A 22,540-nucleotide genomic window follows, 5' to 3' on the forward strand; every position below is an offset into this window, starting at 1 on the left:
AATTCAGGTGTTAAAGTAATCATTCTCTAGAAACTTGAACCTTGAAAATAGTCATTGCTGCCAGAGGTGTTTTTTTTTTTTCAGTTGCTGCATTTGTTAATGAATCTTTTCCCTTCTCAATGGTCTAGCAGTAGGGACACCCATCTTCATTTCCCTGTATGACACTTACTTCCAGGGAAGTTACTAGAATCCCATTAACATGGTCAGGACATTTGAGTTTTCATTCTTAGTTTTAATGATTCTTTGTTCCTGTGCTCTTCCATTTCCTCAACATTTGATAATAACACTTGTTTGTGCAGTATTTGCAGATTTTCTAGCACATTCAGGTATATATCAGCCCTACCAGAAAAACTGTAGAAAGCTTAGACTTTGCCCTAGTTAGTTAACATGTGGCTAAGCTGTGATTTTAGCCCCTTCTGATTACATATGTCCCCAGGTGAACTCATCCGGCCCCAGGACTTTAAATGCTGTGTTCTGACTTGTGAGTTCAGAATTGTATATGCAACTGTCTGGTCTTGTTTTGTTTTTAACAAATCTTTCTTGGCATCTTAAATATGGTTTAGCAATAAAGAAATCGTCAATGTCCTTTGTGCCCTGTTTCTCCTAAGACTTCTCTGGTTTAGCTGAAGGCTACCCATTTGCTCAGGCAAAGCCTTGAGCTTGGCATCAGTCTTCAGCAAGTGCTATTCTCACCACTTTTCCTCTGTTCACTGAACTCTTACCTAGGCTAGCATAATTGTTTCCCAATTGGATTTCCTGCTTCTCCTCTATCCCTTGTCCTCATTGCATGCCCTTTCATTATCTTGCTTTATCATTTCATTATATTTAAGAATAAATGATGCTACTTACTTATGGGTTTGTTGTCTTCTTTCCTTCTGTAATGTAAGCTCTGCAAGGCAGAAACTTTATCTTGGCATTACTGAATCCCCCTGGCAACAGCAGGTTTCATATGGAATGAGTGGGTGAATAATGAACAAATGAATGCCTGAAGGGAAGAAATCTAGTGCTCTTTTAGTATTGAGAATTCAGGAAAAATTATTCCTTTACTGGTCTTCTCAGGGATCTCTTGTGTGTGATTGAAAGAGTTAAAAAGACTTTATTTAATACTGTATTCTTGAGATCAATAGAGTCTTATAATTAGAAATATGGAGTATCAGTTGACTTTTGCTGCATGTACCTTGTAACTCCCTGAGATCTTTCTGGGAGGCTTTCTGCAGAAACCTGAAAAGAAAACCAATTATAGTGCTTTCTTGGAGGATCCTGACCCACCAAATGAGTAGGAAATTTTTGCTGGTGCAGAGACATTTAGTAAGTGCTTCCATAGTGACATTAAAAAAAAAAAAACAGGAGAAATGAATTTTTTTAAAAAACCTTTATTTGCTTTGGACTATGCTTCTTCCAGTAGGATTAATTTTGAATAAAGAGGAAATTGATATTGGACTGATTAATAAATTTTTAAAACTGGAAACTTAAAATGAATGTCTAATGATCCTGAAATACTATATTTTAAAAAGTCAATGACTCTATTTAAAAACAAATAGAAAATAAAATGAGAAAAGGTTACAGAGAGATTGATTGTTCATTCTATATCTAGTATAATGGAAATTTCTTTCTGTATCAGCAAGATCTGGGTGTTGATTTAGTCATGCCATTAGGTAGCCACATGTCCTTGGGCATATTGTTTCTGGAATTTAGACTTCTTTGTTGAAGGTTTAGGATGATCATGAGATGAATCTTGGGAAGGAATTCTTACAAGTATAATGCACAATACAAATCAAATATATTATCCTGATTATCCTTATCTCACCATTCTGGTATGAGGATCCAGGTCTTCATTCTCTTGCTGTTTTTAACATTGGGATCCCAGAGCTCCAGTGGCTACAAAGAAGCCCAGATCTGAACCAAGGAATTTATAAGACACTGTAAATAGTTTTAAATGACTTGTGTGGGAAACGTGCCTCTTGTTTAGTTGACTGTTTATGTGTAGCTGAGATTAACAACAAAAACACTGTATATATAGCACCATCCATGAAGCTTTATGTCTTTATTATAAATTTGTAAGCATCCTCGAAGGTCTCAGAATAAAATCTCCTTTGGATATGTCAGGAGGAGAGAGAATGGGGATTTTACGTCTTTAAAAGTAATCAGGGGCTCAGGTCTCAGAAAAAGTAAGAAGTGCCAAGAATGACACCTCTGAAACCATTAGTTCTTGACAATTTTTTCAACTTCTTTTTTTTAAAGCCAGACTAATGATGCATTTTAATACCATTAATATTTCTTAAGTAAAATTAGTTTAACAGTGTAAGTAATTTCAGTTCTTAAAATACAAGGTGGAATATGACCCGGAGGCAGGATTATTGCATGCATTTATTTAAAATAGCCCCATTTTCAGATATCAAAAGTCATGCTTTTGAGTATTCTGGAGCTAAGTCATTTTTAAAAAAATTTCAAGCAGATTGTTTTGTTTTAAAAATACTGAAGATGCAATATGTGAATCGTATTTGGATTTGGGAGCAGGATATTGAACTTCACAGTAAAAGTGATTCTATGCTTGTCAAAGCCCAAAGAGAGGTTTATAAAGCCACCAGACAGAGAAGCTGAAACTCACTTGGAAAGGTAAACGATATGGGATTGGAAACATTGCATAAGTAACTTACAAATCATTTTTATTGATTTATTTTATTCTTTGAAGACAGATTGTTAAAATGAAAATTGTTTTAATCTTCTCTAAAAAAACTCTTCTCTAAAATTAAAAAAATTCATCTTTAAAATTAAAAAATTCAATAAAATGAATGTGAGTCAGTCACATGTATTTTTTTTCCTCCAAATTGTAGATTTGGAGTTGAATTTTCAAGTTAAAAATGCTAGATTACTTAGTATTTTTAAGTTCACATTTGCTAGGCAGTGTACTTTAGTAAATTGTTTAAATCAAGTCCCCACTTCAAGTGAATACTCCTGAAGGAGAGGTGAGTCAGCTTTACTGAAGTGGAGGCTCATCTGGAGCTGAACAGGGACAGTGAGCAGCAGGCAGAAGAGACGAGTGATTTCCATTCATTTGTGTTTTTGTTCTTCCCCTCCCGGGATGTATTTCCCACCCTGGGTCATCTAGTAAAGGCATAGTAATTTCTTTTTTTTTCTTTTTCTTTTCTTTTTTTACAAGCTGGTGAACACTGACAAATTATTTCTCCCATAGAACTATAACCACACATTCCCAGACAGTATAATATATGCTTGAACTAACATTAGTATATATCACCATTTTAATTGCATAACAAAAAATTATCAAGTATCCAAATATTGTTACACAGTTCAAAATGTATATAAAATATTAGATGGCTGCTAAATTTATTAGCAGAATAAATTTCTTTCTTTTTTCTTTTTTTGCAAGAGATTGAGAAGCAAAGGGAAAAAAATCACACTTCAAACAAAAAGTTGGTAAAAATACTATATGTAAATAGCAAAAAGATCAGAGTAGTAGGAAGGGAACGGGGCAGATAAAGGAGGGGAGGGAAAGGAGAATTACTGGGGACTGAATTAGAGCAGATTATATTTCATGTTTTGTGATTATGTCAAAATGTACACTAAAGGTGTATATAGCTAAAAATGACCAATATAAAAAAGAAAGCATATGTAAATTTAAAAACTGGTAAACAACTTGTTATAATAATAAAGGAAATTGGAAGAATTAATAATAAAATTAATAATAATAATAAAGAATTACTACCTTAAAAAGTATTTAAAAAATAAAGAATCACTATCTTAAAAAGTATTTAAAAAATTAAAGAGCATATTCAATATATTCTGCAAGAGACAAAGGCAATGTTTTACTAAAAATAAAATAGCCCCCTCCCATTCTTTTTTCAGGCCTTCCCTACATTGAACCTGAAAGTGCAAACATTAAATTAACTGGAAGGCTTTTTTGGTCTGGAGATATAAAACCATGTGCTTCTGTAACAACTTAGGTTTTCCAAATGGAAATTTCTCATCACAAAATTAAAAAAAAAAAAAAGACTTAGCAGGGTGCAGTGGTGTATACCTGTAATTCCAGTGGCTCTGGAGGCTGAGGCAGGAGGGTTGCAAGTTCAAAGCCAGTCTCAGCAGAAGCGAGGTGCTAAGCAACTTAGTGAGACCCTCTCTCTAAATAAAATACAAAACAGGGCTGGGGATGTGGCTCAGTGGTTGAGTGCCCCTGAGTTTAATCCCTGGTACTCTCACCCCCCAAAATAAAGCTTATGGAAACATTAAAAATCACCAGAAGATTTGGTAAAAATTTAAAAATTAAAACAAAATCCCCCAAAGCCCAATGTTTAAAAGCAAACTATATATACTGGCATGCATAAAGTGAGCAAAAAAACAACCATGTTGGCCCTGCAATATTAGATATGACTGAAGGAATACATCACATAGGGCTTAGAGTGGTTTTAGTTCCTGGGATTTTGATTTTGTATGATACTAAAAATGTACAAATATTGTGCAGGGTATTCTGGTATCTAATCTTTCTAAATTTCTTATATATTAATAAGATTCTGGCATGGAAAAAGAGTTAAAGATATTAATTCAATACTACATGATTTTAGTAAAGGTCAGTTGATAGAAATGATAAGCACATTTTAAATGCTGAACGGCATGAATCTTATAAGAGTACTAAGGGTCCCAAATAGGTTGATCATAATTCTAACACAAGGGGATGAATTTCTGTCAGCTTGTGACTCCGTAAAACTGCTTTCCAATACTCCTATGGAAACTCCATAAGACGTATTCAGCATGCCAATACGTTGGTAATATGTACTGCAAATTAGGTGTCTCAAGTTCCACTTCCCAGGCAACAGCATAAGGCACCTGAGTTTTATTGAATGCAACAGTTGTTTCTAGGACAGTTGGAGTCTTTGAAGCATAGCCGCATTTTAGGATGATACTCTTCACATGTAATAGTTGCCTGCTGTTGAAAGTTCCATACTTCTTTCATCTTAAGAATTGTGCTGCATCTTCAGATTTCATGCCACCTTCAATTAATGCCAGAGCAGCAAGCACTGGAGCTCTCCAAGGCCAGCAGCACAGTGGACAGCAGTACAACTACCAGATCTTCATGAAACTTAATTTTTGCAAATCTTAGCCAGTCATTAACAATCTAGTGGTGCACCTTCATCAAAAGGCCAATTGAGAACCCAGATGCCTCTTGCTCCACAGGAGTGGTGTTGTGATTGCTTCACATACTCTTACTATTGTAACACCATGCTTCTTAAGTTCCTCTGTAAATTTGACTAAGGTGCCTTGGTTGGATTGTGTGTGTAATAAGGAATCTCATGTAAGTGACTTCCACAGGAGCAGGGCAGTTCATTGAAACCATGTTAATTTAGTTAAAAATTGCTCAACAGGTTATGGAAGAATTTTAAAAATTGATACAGAAATGCTATAAAGTAGCTGATGATTACTTCAGTAGGCTCCATTGAATAGTCTCAGAGCTTGAAGTATGAAGTTGGGAGTGAGGGGAAATGAAATGAGCCTCCAAGAAGAAGCAGCGATTCTTCGATCCAGTAAGCCTGAGCAATGGAAAGGAAGTGCAGAGGTGTCCCCGTCCAGGTCAGAACTCTCCTGGGTGCTGTGTGGATTTCAGACGGACACTTCTGTGTCAGGTTAACCACTCTAAGGGGGCCTTCTTGGTGGAGGAGTGATGAATTGCTCAGTTCACTCGTCTGCAGGGAGGTCGTGCTGTGCCTGGTAGTAAGCGCCACTGTCCTTCAGAAACTCCATAAACATGTGACCCCAACCCCCACAGAACTGCCCTCTCTGTAAAGGTGTTCTCTTCTGTGGTAGCTTCAGTTATCAAAAGAAAGTTGCAGCCTTGGCAGCTTTACCCTCAGCTCTCAGAGCCATTGCCCAGGTTTCTCTCAGCTCCCTTTATACTCCAGGGGCCATAGTAATTCTTCACCATCCTTTCCATGCTGGTCTCTGTGTTGACTTTCCTAACGTCTCTGGGCAGATGGCTGCTCTTTTCTCCTTTGCCTTATGTGCATCTCTGTTATTGCATGTGGCACACCATAAATAATTTGCTTACATATCTGTCATTTTTGTTTTCCCAGTGCTTAGCTTAAAGCTGTGCACATAGTAAGAGCTTAATAAATATTTGCTGAATGATTGAATAAAATGGTGAATGATTGTTCAGATGCTGCTCCTAGAGATGTGGTTCCTGGCCCCATCCTTGTCCTGGGGCAAAGTAGGGTGGAGAGACAGAAGCACTCCCGAGGAGAAGCAGAGGGTTGGTTTGATTATTCAATAAATATTTATTGGGCTTCTGGCACGATGCCAAGTTCCGTGGGGAAAACTGCAGAAGTGTAAGGTACTTGGATCTGTTTTGGGGGTTTAGCATTTAAAGGCATGATTTACTTGTATGAATCATTTAAAGAGAAATTGAATACTAAATTTTAAGACTTGACTCTGTGTATCTAAGGAAACCAGAAAAGGTGGAAAGCCAAGTGAGTCAAAGGCTTTGGGGACGGCTTCCTAGGGGAGTCTCAAGTTAATTTGGACTCTGCAGTATTGACTGAAGGAGGGCTGTGGAGGGGGCAGACCTTGGGCTGGGTGGGAGCTGAATGGTTGACTGTGTGGGGACTGGCTGCGGGGCAAGATTTACTCCAGGGACCAGAGACATTTTGTATACCTAGGTCCATTCAGAGATGCTTTGAACCCTGAATTATCCTCAAAGTTGTGTGTGTGTGTGTGTGTGTGTGTGTGTACACCAGCAGTTGTCCAGGGGGAGGGCTCAACTTTGAAAAATGTAGACAGATATTAAAAGGATGTTAAATATTATTTTAATCACTGACAACTAGCATACTAATCATTTGTCTTTTCAAAAAGTCTTAAAGGGGAAAAATAAGAATTCAGAGATAGGGAAAGAAAGAGGGAGAAAGAGAAGGGAGATTGAGGCTGATACTTGAAGGGTCAAAATCACAATAATAGGTATCAATATTTATTAAATTATTTTTCCCTGAAAGTGTATCATGACCATAAAGTATCTCCATCTAAGCAATTGAGGCTATAATTTAGGGGCCAGTATTGCCTCTATTTGAGAGAAATTAAATACTGAACTAAAGTGAATAAAAATTTGTTTATTGTTGCACAAATGAAAATATACTGATTCAGAGGTAGAAAATTCTGTTGGCTGTAATTTTAAAAAATTTGTTACTTTAATTTGCTAAAATAACTTTTCAAAGGATATTCTATTTAGCTTTTGAATTTAGGTATTTATCTCAATGAAAAACTTGTATTGTAAAAATTAAATATAATGAACTTGACTTATTTGACATAGATGCACATTCTTATGATATTGGATATCTACAGCTAAGATTCAGACTAGAGCCCTTCTTTTTGGCCGTTGCCAACTGGAGGTTAAAATACTAACATATCAGAGATGGGCACGATGGATTTCTACTTCTGATTTGGTGAGCATTTCACTATCACAAGCATGCTTTGAATTGATAGCTTCAGCGAAAGTGCCACAATCGTGAGTTAATGAAGAAGGAAGGGGACACATAAGAAGAAGTGTCTGTTCATGTATTCTTTTGTTTGTTCTAAAAAATTTGTAATGAAAAAATGTTTCCCATTATTGATTTATGGAACTGATTGAAGAGCAAAAAAGCAGTAAGTTTTACGAAATAAATTTTACAATGGGATTTTTCTTTATTCTTTTGTTTGGAAATTAATTAATTAATAATAGTTAAAGAAGATAGTAACATTGAGAGAGGGAACAGATGCATAAACCTTAACTATGTCTCAAACATCAGTAAGACATATTTCTTTTTTTTTTTTCTAATTTTTTCTAGTGGACAGTTTATTCTAGGCAGTAAGCCATATTTCTACATAAAATTCTATTTCATTAGAGGATCTGAGAAATTGATGACCTGGGAAATTTGATTGAGATTTGTAAACCTAAAAATACATAAATAATGTTAATTTAATAATGTGACATTTTAATAGCCTTTAATTCAAGTATTAAGAAAATATATTAATTCTCTGGTCATATAATTTTGTAAAGTTGGCCCTAATCTTCATCACGTGGGGACAGGCCCCAAATTCCTTAATAAGACACCTATAGCACAAGAGTTAAAACCGAGAATCAACAAATGGGACAAATTCAAACTAAAAAGCTTTTTCTCAGCAAGAGAAATAATATGTGAGGTGAATAGGGAGCCTACATCCTGGGAACAAATTTTTACCCCTCACACATCAGATAGAGCCCTAATCTCTAGAGTATACAAAGAACTCAAAAAGTTAAACAACAACAAAAAAAACCAAATAACCCAATCAACAAATGGGCCAAAGACCTGAACAGACACTTCTCAGAAGAGGATATACAATCAATCAACAAATACATGAAAAAATGCTCACCATCTCTAGCAATCAGAGAAATGCAAATTAAAACTACTCTAAGATACCATCTCACTCCAATAAGAATGGCAGCCATTATGAAGTCAAACAACAATAAGTGCTGGTGAGGATGCGGGAAAAAGGTACACTCATACATTGCTGGTGGGACTGCAAATTGGTGCAGCCAATTTGGAAAGCAGTATGGAGATACCTTGGAAAGCTGGGAATAGAACCACCATTTGACCCAGCTATTCCCCTTCTCGGACTATACCCAAAAGACCTAAAAAGAGCATACTACAGGGACACAACCATATCAATGTTTATAGCAGCACAATTCACAATAGCTAGACTGTGGAACCAACCTAGATGCCCTTCAATAGATGAATGGATTAAAAAAATATGGCATGTATACACAATGGAATATTACTCAGCACTAAAAAATAACAAGATCATGGCATTTGCAGGGAAATGGATGGCATTAGAGCAGATTATGCTAAGTGAAGTTAGCCAGTCCCTAAAAAATAAATGCTGAATGTCTTCTCTGATATAAGGAGGGTGTCTCATAATGGGATAGGGAGGAAGAGCATGAGAAGAAAATTACCACTAAATAGGGAAGAGAGGTGGGAGGGAAAAGGAGGGAGAAGGGGAGTTGCACGGAAGATGGAAGGAGAACCTCATTGTTATACAGAATACATGTATGAAGTTGTGAGGAGAAAAAGAAAAAAAAAGTGTGTCACATTAGATTGGATAGAAGTGATGGGAGGGGAGGGAAGGGGGAGGGAGGATAGGAAGGACAGCAGAATAAAACAGACATTATTATTGCTGTATGTATATAGGGGACTGTATGACCAATGTGATCCTGCAACCTGTACACTCAGAAACATGAGAAATTATACCCAAATTGATTCAAATATATGAATTGCCAATATCATTGTAAGGTCGTGTGTAGCTAATAAAAAAAAAAAAGAAAGAAAAGATGAGGGACTGGGATTGGGGCTCAGCGGTAGAGCGCTCGCCTTGCACGTGCGAGACCCTGGGTTCGATCCTCAGCACCACATAAAAATAAATAAGTAAAATAAAGGTATTGTGTCCAACTACAACTAAAAAATAAACATAAAAAAGAAAAGAAAAGATGATTGATACCAGAAGTTGATGATACACTTAAGTAAGAATCACTTTGAAAATAAACTTTTTGTTTTTTGTTTGTACTGGGGATTGAACCCAGGGGTATTGTACCATTGAGCTGCATCCTCAGCTCTTTTTGTTTTTTACTTTAAGACAGGGTCTCACTAAGTTGTCTAGGCCCTTGCTAAGTTGCTGATGATGGCCTTGAACTTGTGCTCCTCCAGCCTCAACCTCCCTAGCTGCTGGGATTAAAGGCATGTGCCACTGTGCCTGGCTGAAAATAAACTCTCAAGGTTTCAGCATAATATCCTGATTTGATTATTATACAATTTATACATGTATTGAGACATCATGTTGTATCTCATAAATGTTCAATTACTATCTGTCAATTAAAAATAAAATAAAACTCAAAAAAGGATTCAACATAAAAGACCACCTCAGTGAATGTTCAAAACGTATTGTTTCTATAGTGGTCTAATCCCATTTAATGAATCTGGTAATTATGTATATGTATGTATATATCTATTTCAAAATATATACATTGATATATGGGTATATATAATCATAATATAAAGATATGTAACATTAACTTTTAAACTTTTAAAGTTCCTGATATCTTGTATTTTATGAGGTCATCTAAATGTCAGAAATGTGTATGTAGACATTTCAGATGATTGAACTGCAAGTTGGGGATGTGTATCTTCAGAACCTGCCACTTACTGAATGATCACGCTGGAGTGAGAAAGTGAGTTCACTTCATGGGTCTTTCTTGGGAATTGAAGCTGAAGGCTGGAAACTGGCCGAAATGAATTAATCAGTTTGAGAATCCAGAAGTGACTGGGGCAGAATTGAGTGCAATCCATGCCCATGCATTCCAAGAGGAAGCAGTGAGTCAGAACTAGGTCAGCCATATACATTATTAACTGTAAATGTGAGGTTGATTAAAGGGCGTTCAAGAGCAAGATGAATGTAGAAGGAGAGAAGGTCCAGGTCTTTGTGAACAGGGTTGAGTTTCTGGGCTGTGAGGTTCAAGGTTGATGTTGGCTGAAATCTAATGTGCAGGATCAAATAGTTAATATTTTATAGTTTTGTGCTCATAAACATTAATTTTTATTTGGAATAAATTTTGTTATAATGAGTTAAAGTAACAAGATACTTGTGTCTCAAGCTTTGAACAATAGCATTACTAGTTTTCAAATGTGGAACAACATATTAATAATCTATTTGTGAACACATAAGTGTTTGCAGAGGTGGGGTGATCACAAAAGGATAGCAGTTTGAAGTTTCTTGTAGACTGTTCCATACTCCTGCTGGTCTGGTAGTGTTTACAAAAATCTATGCATGTGTTAAAATTCCTAGAATGGTCTGCCAGAAAAGTCCATCCTACCACATGATAAATTTTAAATATATATTATTAAATTTTAATTGACATGTGCTAATGTACGTATTTATGGCATGCAGTGTGACATTTCAATACATGTATAAAATGCATAATGATCAGATCAGAGTAATTGGCATAGCCTCAAACGTTTATTATTTTTTGGAGGGTACATTCAAAATCCTCTCGACTGGTTGTTTTGAAATACACAATTTTCAACCATAGTAATCCTACTGTCCTATAGGACATTTACATTGTTCCTCCTATTCACCTGCTTCCCTGTATGCATTAACCACTCTTTCTCCATTCTACACTCCTGCTCCCTTCTCAGGCACAGATAATGACTGTTCTACTCTCTTCCTTCTATGAGATCAACTTTTTAGCTTCCACATATAAGTGAGAACATATAGTATTTGTCTTTCTGTGCTTGACTCATCTCACTTAACATGGTATCCTTCATTTCCATTCATTTTGGTGCAAATGATAGGATTTAATTCTTTATGTTTTAATAATATTCCATTATATATATATATATATATATAATATTTTTTTTCTTCATTCATTCATCTGTTGATGGATATCTAGGTTGATTCTGCATCTTGGCTAGTGGATAGTACTGCAATAAACATGTGACTATAAATGTCTCTTAGACATACAAGTATTATATCTTGGGGTATATATACCTAGTATGGAACTGCTGGATCTTTGGTAGTTCTATTTCTAATTTTTTAAAGAACCTCCATATTATTTCCCATGATGGCTGTACTAATTTACATTCCTACCAGCAGGGTAGAAGAAGTCCCCTTTCTCTGTATTCTTTCTAATATTTATATTTATTTTTTGTCTTCTTAATAATAGCCATTCTAACTAGGGTGAGATGATTTGCTGTTCATTTATGGTTTTGATTTGCATTTCCCTGATGATTTGTTCTGTTGAAAATGTTTTTCATATACCTATCGATCATTTGTGTATTTTCTTTTGACAAATGTCTATTTAGGCAATTTATCAATTTTTAAATCAAATTATTTTTATTTGCTATTGAGTTCCTAATATATTCTGAATATCAGTACCTGGTTAGATGAAAAGTTTGTGAATATTTTCTCCCATCCTATACATTATTTCTTCATTCTGTTGATTGTTTCCTTTGTTGCAGAAGCATTTTAGATTGACATAATACCATTTGTCAATTTTTACTTGTGTTGCCTGTGCATTTGGAGTCATATCCAAAACATCTTTGCCCAGACCAATGTCCTGAAGCATTTTCCCTGTTTCCCTCTAGTAGTTTTATAGTTTTGGGTCTTCCATTTAATTCTTTGAGTTGATTTTTCCACATGGTGAGAGGTAGGGATTTAGTTCCATTCTTCTGCATATGGATATCCAGTTTTCCCAGCATCATTCATTGAAGAGGTTTTTCCTTTCTTTAATATATATTCTTTGTGTGTGTGTGTGTGTGTGTGTGTGTGTGTGTGTGTGTGATTTCGTCTTTTTTATTTGTTCTTTTTAGTTGTACATGACAGTAGAATGTATTCTGGCATATCATAATACATGGAGTATAATCTAATATATGTTCTTGCTGCTTTTGTTGAAAGTCATTTGGTTGTAGACACATGGATTTATTTCTGGGTTCCCTAATCTCTTCCATTGGCTTATGAGTCTGTTCATGCCATGCTGTTTTGGTTACTCTAGCTTTGTAGTATGTTGTGAAGTCAAGTATTTCAAAGCCTCCAGCTTTGTTCTTTTGAATCAGTATTGCTTTGGCTATTTGAGGTCTTTAGTAGTTCCATACAAATTTTAGGAGTGTTTTTCTAATTACATGAAAGCTGTCTTCGATATTTTTGAATTTATAGGTCACTTTGGATAGTATGGACATTTTTGCAATATTAATTCTTTAATTCATGAACATGGATGTTTTTTCCTGTGCATATATATGTGTGTGTGTGTGTGTGTGTGTGTGTGTGTGTGTGTGTGTGTTTCCAGTTAAATTTATTTCATTAGTGTTTTATAATTGTTATTTTTAGAGATCTTTCATTTCCTTGGTTAAATTTATCCCTGGGTATTTTATTGTAATTTATGTAGCTATATTGCTTTCTTTATTTTTTTTTTCCTCAGAAAATTTGGTATTGGTATATTAAAATGCTCTGAATTTTATATGTTGATTTTGTACTCTGCCACCTTACTGAATTTGTTTATCAGTTCTGACTTTTTTTTTTTTCGTGAAGCCTTTGAACTTTTCTTTATAAAAATCATGTTGTTTGCAAACAAAGATAATTTGGCTTCCTCCTTTCTTATTTGAATGCCCATAATTTTTGTTTTTAAGACAAAAACAAAAAAAAGAAAAGAAAAGAAAAGAAAAGCTAACAGGGAAATAAAAAGACCTTTTTAGTGATATAGCATATAGTAAGCTGAAGTAGCGCTAGAAGGCCACAGGAGGGCAAAGGTCCTAAAGGCATGCTGATTGCCTGTTTCCCAGCTCCTTAGGTGGAGGATGGAGGGCCGACTTCCAAAGGTGTTACCCGGATGCTGAAAATTATTTGGTCCACAGTTTTTTTTTTTTTTTAATCTTTCCTTTTAAACAAACCTCCTTTCCTTTCTTCCTCCTTCTTGAGTTAACTTCTCACTTACTGTTATGATGAAGTGATATCTTAGATGACAAATTTTTGCCACAGGGACTTCTGGTAGAAGGCACAGGAGAAGTGAGATGAGGACCATTGTAGCTCTGTAATCTGAGGGTGGACAGTTGAGCCAGAATAAAACCCCAAATAGAATCCTTGCAATTCACACGCACACCAGTGATATCCAACCCATCCTGTGGGTTCCCTAGTTGAGACGGTAACTGTTGTTCTGCAGCTGAGTATGTGGTATGAGGAGAATTGAGGCAGGTCCCAGAAGTCGGGTGTTGTCCAGAACTGAGGGCTCTTGGAGTAGCCCTTAAATAAACTTTGACCTTTTAGTGTTCTTTGGGTTAAACCTCCCAGCTTCCTTTTGTCCAAGATTAACTTTCTGCCCCTTGGAAAGAATAAATTGAATCCTGGGTCTGAACCAAGTTTAAATCTGTCTCCTAGAGATTTTCAAGGACTATTAAGGCGTAACACGACACGGCCCCTTTCCTCAATATTGTCTCTCTAACTTCTCATTTCCTTGGCAACTTTATGTCTGATTTTTTGAATGGGTGTTGCTCTGGTCATTTGCCCAGAAAATAGCTCTGGATGAGCAACCATAGGAGAGAGTTTTATATCTCTTGGGAGGGGAAAGGTTAAAACTTTTACTTCCAAGAGCCCTGGCTGTATGAATTCTTGGATGCCGTCGTCCCCGGGAGAGTGTGGTGTGCTGGGCTGTAGCTAGTGCACATAATTCCACACAGGCGGGAGCTGGCTCTGCGGAGCCGCCTGTTTACAGCAACTTCCTGAGTCTGCTAATACACCAGACTGAGTGGATAAAAGATTAATTTGAAGTTCTTGACTCACATTCTTTACATTAAACATTGGTAACCACTTTTTCCTTTGATCCTTATTCTAGGTTATTCTGGATTTTAAGCTTTTAGCTATGAAATAATATTAAATAAATTTCTTGATGTTTGCCAACCCTACTCACAGCCTTTGCTTCAGATCATTTCGACATAAAGCATTTGCCTTTTAGCTAGTCTGAAAATATATTGTAGAATGTTGCCAGTAATGGATTTCTTGGAGTTTAATCTTCGGGTATAGGGTTTGTGATTTGAGTTCACCATCTGATTTATGTATTCTGTGGCCATCATAACTCATATTTGCAAATCTGCGTACTACTGGGGCACTGGGGCTCTTATGTCTGACTTAATTGCATATTGAAATGTAAGACTAGAATGAAAGCTAAAAAAGCAGATGGATTTGGAAAGGAGATTGCCCTATTTTGAGGTCATATGTGGAGCTAAGAAATTGCTGGAGCAGCTCTGACAGAGATTTCGGGAAAACTGTCTTGTAATATTTCCATTTATCGCAGTTTGCAGTCTGGCTGAAAATGTAGTTAGATCAGCCTTTTGCAGAGCTCTTGGTATTTCTGCAGCTCTTTTTAGAAAGCCTTGAAAATGAAAAGCAAAGGAGTCCACAGAATCTCAAGTATCCATGCCTCAATCATTAAAACTCGTAGATGATCTAACTGGGAAAGAGATGAAGCCCTGTTAAGCGAAGGTGTGCATGACATGGTACATATGTGGAGGCTGCTCTTGCAGATATGACATCATGCCAAAGGCACCTGATGGCAGTGGGGAGAAAGCATCAGCTCCACAGCAAACACACCAAAAAAGTCCTTTGTAGGAGCTCTGCCTATTATATTTTGAGTTTCCATTATTTTAGATTCTTTTTTATCCCTCACCTGAATCAGCTGTGCTATCTGTTTAAGTCAGTAGACATCTCAGAATTTCCAGCTGGTCCACTTAGTCCTGTGTTAATATGTCATTTACTATCCCTAATGAGAACAAACTGCATTTGCTCCTAAAGCATTTTTTTTTGTGGAGGTGGGGAGTGGTTACTGGGGATTGAACTCAGGGACGCTCAATCATGGAGCCACATCCCCAGCCCTATTTTGTATTTTAATTAGAGATAGGGTCTCACTGAGTTGCTTAACGCCTTGCTTTTTCTGAGGCTGGCTTGGAACTCGAAATCCTCCTGTCAGCTTCTTGATGAATCTTTCCAGAACTATCATTCTTGTTCTTCAGGAAAAAGAAACAAGGTATCAGAGAATTTCTGTGATTTGTTTAAAATATTCGACCAGACTACAGGATCACAAGGGCAGAATAATATATTTTATGATGTCATCTGCCAACCCTCAGGTACTTGAAGCTCTCCCTATATGCAACGTGCATAAGGAGATTTAAACCAATAGAAATGATTGGATTGTATCAGTGATTTTTAAATATTTTTGGCCAGTGAACTTATGTGATAGCTCAATGTGTTCAGCTACAAGTTCTATTTTATTAGCATGGATTTATTTTGCAGGTTCATGTTTCTAATAACTACTTATTTTCATTTTAATCTGTAATACTCACAAGGCTATTACTGGACATACATATTTGAAATTTGGATTTATGGATGTCAGTTGGAACCTCAGTATTCAATGCAATTTTAAGTTTTGTTTGCTTGGCCAATATTGAAAAGTTTTTATTTATAGATAAATTCTTGCAAATAGGTATAATTTTCCTAACACCTAAGCCTACTCAGAGTATTCTTCAATCTGATTGACCTGAGTACTTGAACAATGACTAACAGGAAGTTTTAGACTCAGTTAGAATAGCTATTTAACTATTCCTGAGGAGGTACATCGTTCTCATCCTCTCTTAAACCTTGTCCAGTCACCATCCTCTGGAACAGCACTGACTGGTAAAGGTCCCAGGCCCCCTTATAGCCAATCTGGCTGTAAGTTCTAAGTCTTACCTCAGGGGGACCCGTCCAGCAGTATTTGATACTCTCCATCTTTCTCCTCTTCACTAACCTTCCAGGTCTCCACTGTCCTGGATTTCTTTCCACCTCGACGGACACTTCTCACTTCCCTTTCTGCTTTCTTTTCATTTCCTGACTCCTTCAAACCTCTATCAGCATTTCCCAACCATGGCTTTTCATCTGAACCACAAAACTCAGAAAGGGACTGTTTTCTCATTTTTTTTCCCCTAGAGAAAATAATATTGTTCTAAATGCATAGGAAGGAAGTTAATTTATTATATACAAGGATGTTTTAGAACATTTATCTAATTTTTTCCCATAACCTAAGTTGAACAGGTTTCCCAGACTCAGTCCATAGACTTCAGGGATTTGATCCAGTGTCATGGCCTTCAATCTCATCTATATGTTGATAACTCCCAAATTTGTATCTCTAGTGTACTCCCCTACCTGAACACAGGGTATATTCTATCCAACATCCAGTCTTAAATATCTAGCATCTTAAACTTAACATATTCAAAACCAAAACCTGATCTTTCCCCCTAAAGTTGTTCCAGGCATAGTTATCAGCTCTCAGGGGCAAAATTTAGTTATCTCTGAACTTGTCTCTTTTGTTCACATTTTACATCCAATCCTTCTGCAAATCCTGTTGTATATATCTTCCAGATACACTCAGAATCTTATTAATTCTTGCTTTTTTGACTTTACCACCCTGGTCTAAGCTGTATCCTCTCTAGAACTTGAAGTCTTCAGCAGTTTCCTGCCAGGCCTCCCTGTTTTAGCTGTTGGACCCCCAGTTTATTCTGTATGCAGCAGCCACAGTGATCCTTCTGATGTCGCCCTTCAGTGGCTCCCTACTTCATGGCAAAAGCTCAAGACGTTTCAGTGGCTGTTATCCATGGCACCTCTTTCCAGACCCTGTCCAGAGTTTTTGCTGTTCCTCCAACACAGTAAGCTCCTTCCACCTGTGCACTTCCTGCTGTCTGGACAGGTCTTCTCTCCCTGTCCTCAGCTCTCTTAGTTTACTCCCTTGTTTCTCTCAAGTCTTTGCTTAAATGACAATTACCTCAGTGAGGCCTTTTTCCACAACCTTTTTAAAACTATAAGACTCTCTATCACTCTCTGTCCTCATTCCATTGCTCATATTCCTCCTTTGTGCTTGTCATTTTCTAGTATTTTACATGATTTTATTATTTTTATTGTCTGGCTCCTCTACTAGTGTGCAGGCCCTATATAGGCAGGGGGTTGGCCAAGTGTCTGGAACAGTCTTCATAGAGCCTGTTCAATAAAAGGCTGCTGAATGGTGAGTAGGCATTTGAAATTTGGAATGTGATAAATGGAATTTCAGTCATTTAAAATTCTTCTATTGCATACAATACCTCTTAAATATATCTTATAATATTATGAGGTTTTCAATGGTGGTGTTAAAAACTCAGATACCTTCATAGTCATTCCTATTAAATCTTTACTCAAAGATTCAAAACTGTCATTGGCTTTGTAAAAAAATATTTATTTTTTTGGTTGTAGTTGGACATAGTACCTTTATTTTTTATTTTTATGTGGTGCTGAGGATCTAATCCAGGGCCTCGCACATGCTAGGCGGGCACTGTACCACTTGAGCCACAACCCCAGCTCTGCATGCTGATTCTTCATCTGCATGCTATGCATTTCAATGCTATCATTGCTGAATTAATCAAATTGAGCATATTATAGTATCAGCCAGAGTGCAGGCACCCCAGATTCATTGGCTCCTCTCCCCCTCTACTCTATTTTGTAGGGGGTTAACCCCTGCAGATTGTGGTTCTCATGTGTGAGCATCCTTCTGTGGACATTGGCTGGGCTAGTAGGAGGCACTAGTGGCTATCAGTGAGGCAGGGAGAAGCCTGGGACTTGCTCAGGCTTCTGCCAGCTGACTGTCAGCAGCAGAGTCTACTTCTATCAAGTGATTCCAGCCTAGAGTTCTGGGGCCAGCTCCCACCAGTTCACAAGGGATAAATTTATTTTTTTCCCTAATTTCACATCTAATGATACCACACTGATAACTTAAACTAGACCTTGATGGGAATATCTACACCTCAGAAATTACAAATGTTACAAACCAAGCTTTCCCCCAATGGAGAGCCATTTTGCTTAACATTTACCAGAGGGTGGGCCTAGCCCCAGCCTCTGTATTCTGGTAATACCATAACACCCCCTTCTCCTTTTAGTTCTACAGTCTAGAAATGGTGGGGGTGTCTGATTGTTAAAAATATCTGAATTATATACTTTTTCTTGCTTAGAACTATGTTCCTGAGTCACCTTCCCATTTAGAAACAGGGAATGATTTCTGTTTTTCTATACTCTGATTTTTAAATATGTAACCTAGAGCAATCAGGCTATGTTGGAATGAACTCAACCTTTGGAAAGACAAAACAAAAATCATTTAATCTGAAATTCTTGTATCAGTGCCTTGCCTTGGAACAAAAATACTTTGATATGAAAAGTAAACTCACTGTCAAAATTAATACAAATTATTTTGAAATGCTACAACTTAAAGATAGTACCTTCATATAGTTAATGCTTTATATAACATTATCCAACATTGTTCTGGAAGATTATGCCATCTTCTTATCAGCTAGTACTTGTCTCTGAAGTTATAAGGAATGCTTGAACACTTTTTTCAATTGTTTTCTTTATAGATCCTGTCATTGTTCTGGCTATGTCTGAGTCACTATTTGCAGATTTGATCACATTTTGGTTGAGTTACTTAATAATATGCTCAAAGTCACTTAAATACTTTCTTCTTTTTTGATGCATGTCTTGAATGTTTTTTAAGGCCATAAACTTTATGTTTGACTATAGGAACAAATTGTATAAAATTGGACCGGAGAAAGAACTATAATATCCATAGTCTCATTTAGTTGAATTGTAAAGATTTTAGCCATATTATTTATCACATGTGTTAGGTGTCTATTTTGGATACTGTGAGCAATAATATCTGACGTGGTACCAGCATTTTTGAGAGTAAGGCAGCTTGGTCATCTAACAGACTCACTGTAGAGTCTGTAGCTAAGGATTTAATAGTGTTTACCTAGTGTGTTTCCCTCACATGTATTGATAAAACTTTTCCCGAATGATGTTTTTAAAGTTTCACTATTAGTCCAGACTGATTGAGCATCATTGAAATTCCTCTTAGCTCCATCTATAGTCCTGCATCAGAATCTATTAAAAATTGCTCCAGGTAATGGACTTGGACTTTAATTCTATCTTTCATCTCTATGCCCATGTTACAAAGTCCTCCGAGGAGGATTCCAGCGAGTCCATCTCTCTATATAGATAACCAACTTATTTAATTCAGAGTGGAGCAAGTGATAGACTATAATGTGAAAGTTTCCTCTATTTTAATATTTTCATCTATAGATTCTGGGACAGTCTGATAAATTGTGTTAGGTCCAACCTAGTTTCCCAATTCTGGGAACCCTCCTCTCCCCAGCTAGAGCCACTGACCATATGTTCAAGCTTCCTCTGATTTATTTCCCTTGCTGATGCTGGCTGCCTCTACCCTTCAGCCCTGGTTTGAGAATTTGAGTCCTTGCTTTGTTCTAGTATGCAGCCTTTGTACTGCATTATTTGTAACAGGTCTTTCAGCTGTCTTGGTTCTCATTTACCTGCCCACTCAACATCTGCTTCCTTTTCCTTACTCTTCCTTTTCCCAGGACCTAGAGATACGCCCCAAATTCCAACTTGAAGTCTGAGATCCACCAGCTGTTGACAGACTTCCTTGAAACTTACGTCTGCGTTTCTGATCTCCTGAACAGTGAGTGAGTCCTCATCTCGTCTGTCTTGCTGTTTGGACCATTATTTGTTGACTGTGGTACTTTGCTTTCCAAACTGAGCTTTCCCTTATTGTGTGGGAATGTACCACTTCTCTCAGTGTCTGTGGCTAGACTAATTCTAAATTCAAATACCTCTTCCCACTCCTACCTGCAACCTGTTGAGACCTGAACAAAGTAATTACCTACTCATTTAAGTCCAATGATAAACCAAACTGGACCATTAACCACTTCAATTATGGTAAGTGCTTTTATGAGAGAAAGGAGCTGCAAGCCTATGATGGTACCTATGTGGAGTTAGTACCACTGGGTTCAGCCCATGATGGAAGCATTTGGGTTGGATTCAACTTTGTAGTGTTTTTCTGGGAACATCCATGGAGTATTATCAATATGGGTCTCACATGAAGTCTTCCTATGTCTCAGGAAGATGGAAGGCAGTTTTCAAGAATCTTAAGCAACTCATGGGGAAACAGCCTTAAAGTAATTAGTATTAGAGCTTCCCTGGTACTGACCTTAGAGGTCACCTGGATATTAGTCTGAATCTTGATATGGTTTGAATGTTTTCCTCAAAGATCATGTGTTGAAAATTTAATCCCCAAGTCAGTGTTCTGAGGTGGAGCCTAAAAAGATGCAATTAGGTCAGTAGCACTCTGTCCTCATGAATAGATCAATGCTCTTATCACAGAGTAAGATAACACACATATCAGGAGAGTGGGTTGTTGAAAAGGGAGTTCAGCCTCCTTGCTCTTGCCTGTACTGTGCTCTCCTGTCCTTCTGCCTTCCACCATGGGATGACATTAGCAAGAAGGCCCCTGCCAGAGGTAGCTCCTCAATACTGGACTTTCCAGCCTCCAGAACAATGACCCAAATAAACTTCTGTTGTTTATAAGTGACCCAGTTTGAGGTACACTGTTAGAGCAACATGAAATGAACTAAGATGACATTTGTTTTTGAGGTGCTGACCGGAAGTTCCTGAGAGAATAGGAGATATGCAGTATTTTCCTACCTTATTTCCTCACCCCATTCATGTGTTTGGAGGAAAGGAGAGGCAGAGTAGAAAGGGGCATGATCCATCAGGAAAGGCTTGAAGATCTATCTTAATTGTTTGGGCAACCAAGTTTTTAAAATGGACAGTATTCATTGGGAGTTGAAATAGGGAACAGCTTTCCCCCAAACCCACTACTCTGCTTTCCTGATGTTAGACTCTTACTCTTCCATTTGTCTTTTCTAAAGTTTTATTTTTTGTTATTATTTTGCAGAAAATGCTCTGCAGATTGTCTTCAGCTGCTTTGTCAAAAGAATGGTATAGAACAGTCATTGATTTATCAACCTAAGAGATGTTACATGTACTTGAACACATTTTCGTGGGTAGAACAGCCAGTTTTCTAATTCAACAAAAAGCTTCTGTCCTCAACTATGATTTTATTCTGTCCTTAATAGCTCAACTCAAAACTATGTTGCTTGCCACAAAATGTTCTTAAAATTACTTGAAAACAAGAGACTTCAGGTTTACCTTTTACTTCACTAAAATAGGACCATTGGAGTTTTCAAATTCTGGTATACCAAAATCATCTATATACTGTATACAAAGCAAGCAAACAAAAAGTTTCTGGAATCTGGCAAACTTCTTCTTCTTTTTTTTTAACTATGAATCATGGTGAATTATGTCAACTATATTGCTTGAATACTTGAATTCATCTGTAGCACATAAATGACTCAGGACAACACTACTACTGCAAATAAGAAAGAGGATAATAGTGATGGGATTCTGAGAGAAAACAATATATATTTTTCTCCTCTTATTGTAAAATGAAGTTAATAAGGTTTTATTTCCTTCCCTTGACCCATGAGACCCATGTCTACATAGTGGACCAACTGAATGAACAACAGAAAGGCTGTTGCATCTTTGAAGATAAGGGTCTTGGTTCCATGGAAGATGGCTAAACAGTTATCAGGAGAGCTTGGGCGGAGGCACAGTACTGGCTTGCCGGAATGTCTATAATCATGGCAACCCCTTCAAACAGAGCTACATGCTGTATACAAAGCCCATGATGGAAGCATGGGTTGGATTCAACTTTGTAGTGTTTTTCTGGGCGCATCCATAGAGTACTATCAATATGGGTCTCACATGAAGTCTTCCTATGTCTCAGGAAGATGGAAGGCAATTTTCAAGAATCTTAAGCAAATCATGGGGAAACAGCCTTAAAGTAATGCTGGTTTGAGTAGGCATTCCCAGGCTGAACCAATTGTTAAAGAATTAGGGCATGGATAAACATGCAGATGAATTGTCAGAGTCTGTTGGGGACCTGTTGCCATGAGCACAAGGCTGGGTTAAGAGACTGAATGATGGTACCTCAGGCAGGGTGCCTTTCACAACCTGTGTGGAGGGAAGGAGAGGGAGCCTCTAAACTGAGAATGGGTACTGATTCCAGGAGTGAACCACCCTCCTTGGT

General features: G+C 37.2%; 1 protein-coding gene and 1 pseudogene across 3 annotated transcripts in view; one reads left to right on the forward strand and one right to left on the reverse strand.

Moving 5' to 3' along the window:
• Positions 1-22,540, forward strand: part of Rgl1 (ral guanine nucleotide dissociation stimulator like 1) — a 238,894-nt gene that overhangs the window by 44,141 nt on the left and 172,213 nt on the right. For 2 of the 3 annotated variants that reach the window (XM_040277558.2, XM_040277560.2), the window contains exon 2: positions 19,971-20,075. The gene's annotated coding sequence lies outside the window, so the exon portion shown is untranslated. The remainder of the gene's footprint in view (positions 1-19,970; positions 20,076-22,540) is intronic. The other variant, XM_040277559.2, reaches the window with a different exon arrangement.
• On the reverse strand, positions 4,847-5,427 carry LOC110597620 (protein tyrosine phosphatase type IVA 1 pseudogene; annotated as a pseudogene).

Source organism: Ictidomys tridecemlineatus, chromosome 10 (genome assembly GCF_052094955.1).
Source record: "Ictidomys tridecemlineatus isolate mIctTri1 chromosome 10, mIctTri1.hap1, whole genome shotgun sequence".
Taxonomy (NCBI): domain Eukaryota; kingdom Metazoa; phylum Chordata; class Mammalia; order Rodentia; family Sciuridae; genus Ictidomys; species Ictidomys tridecemlineatus.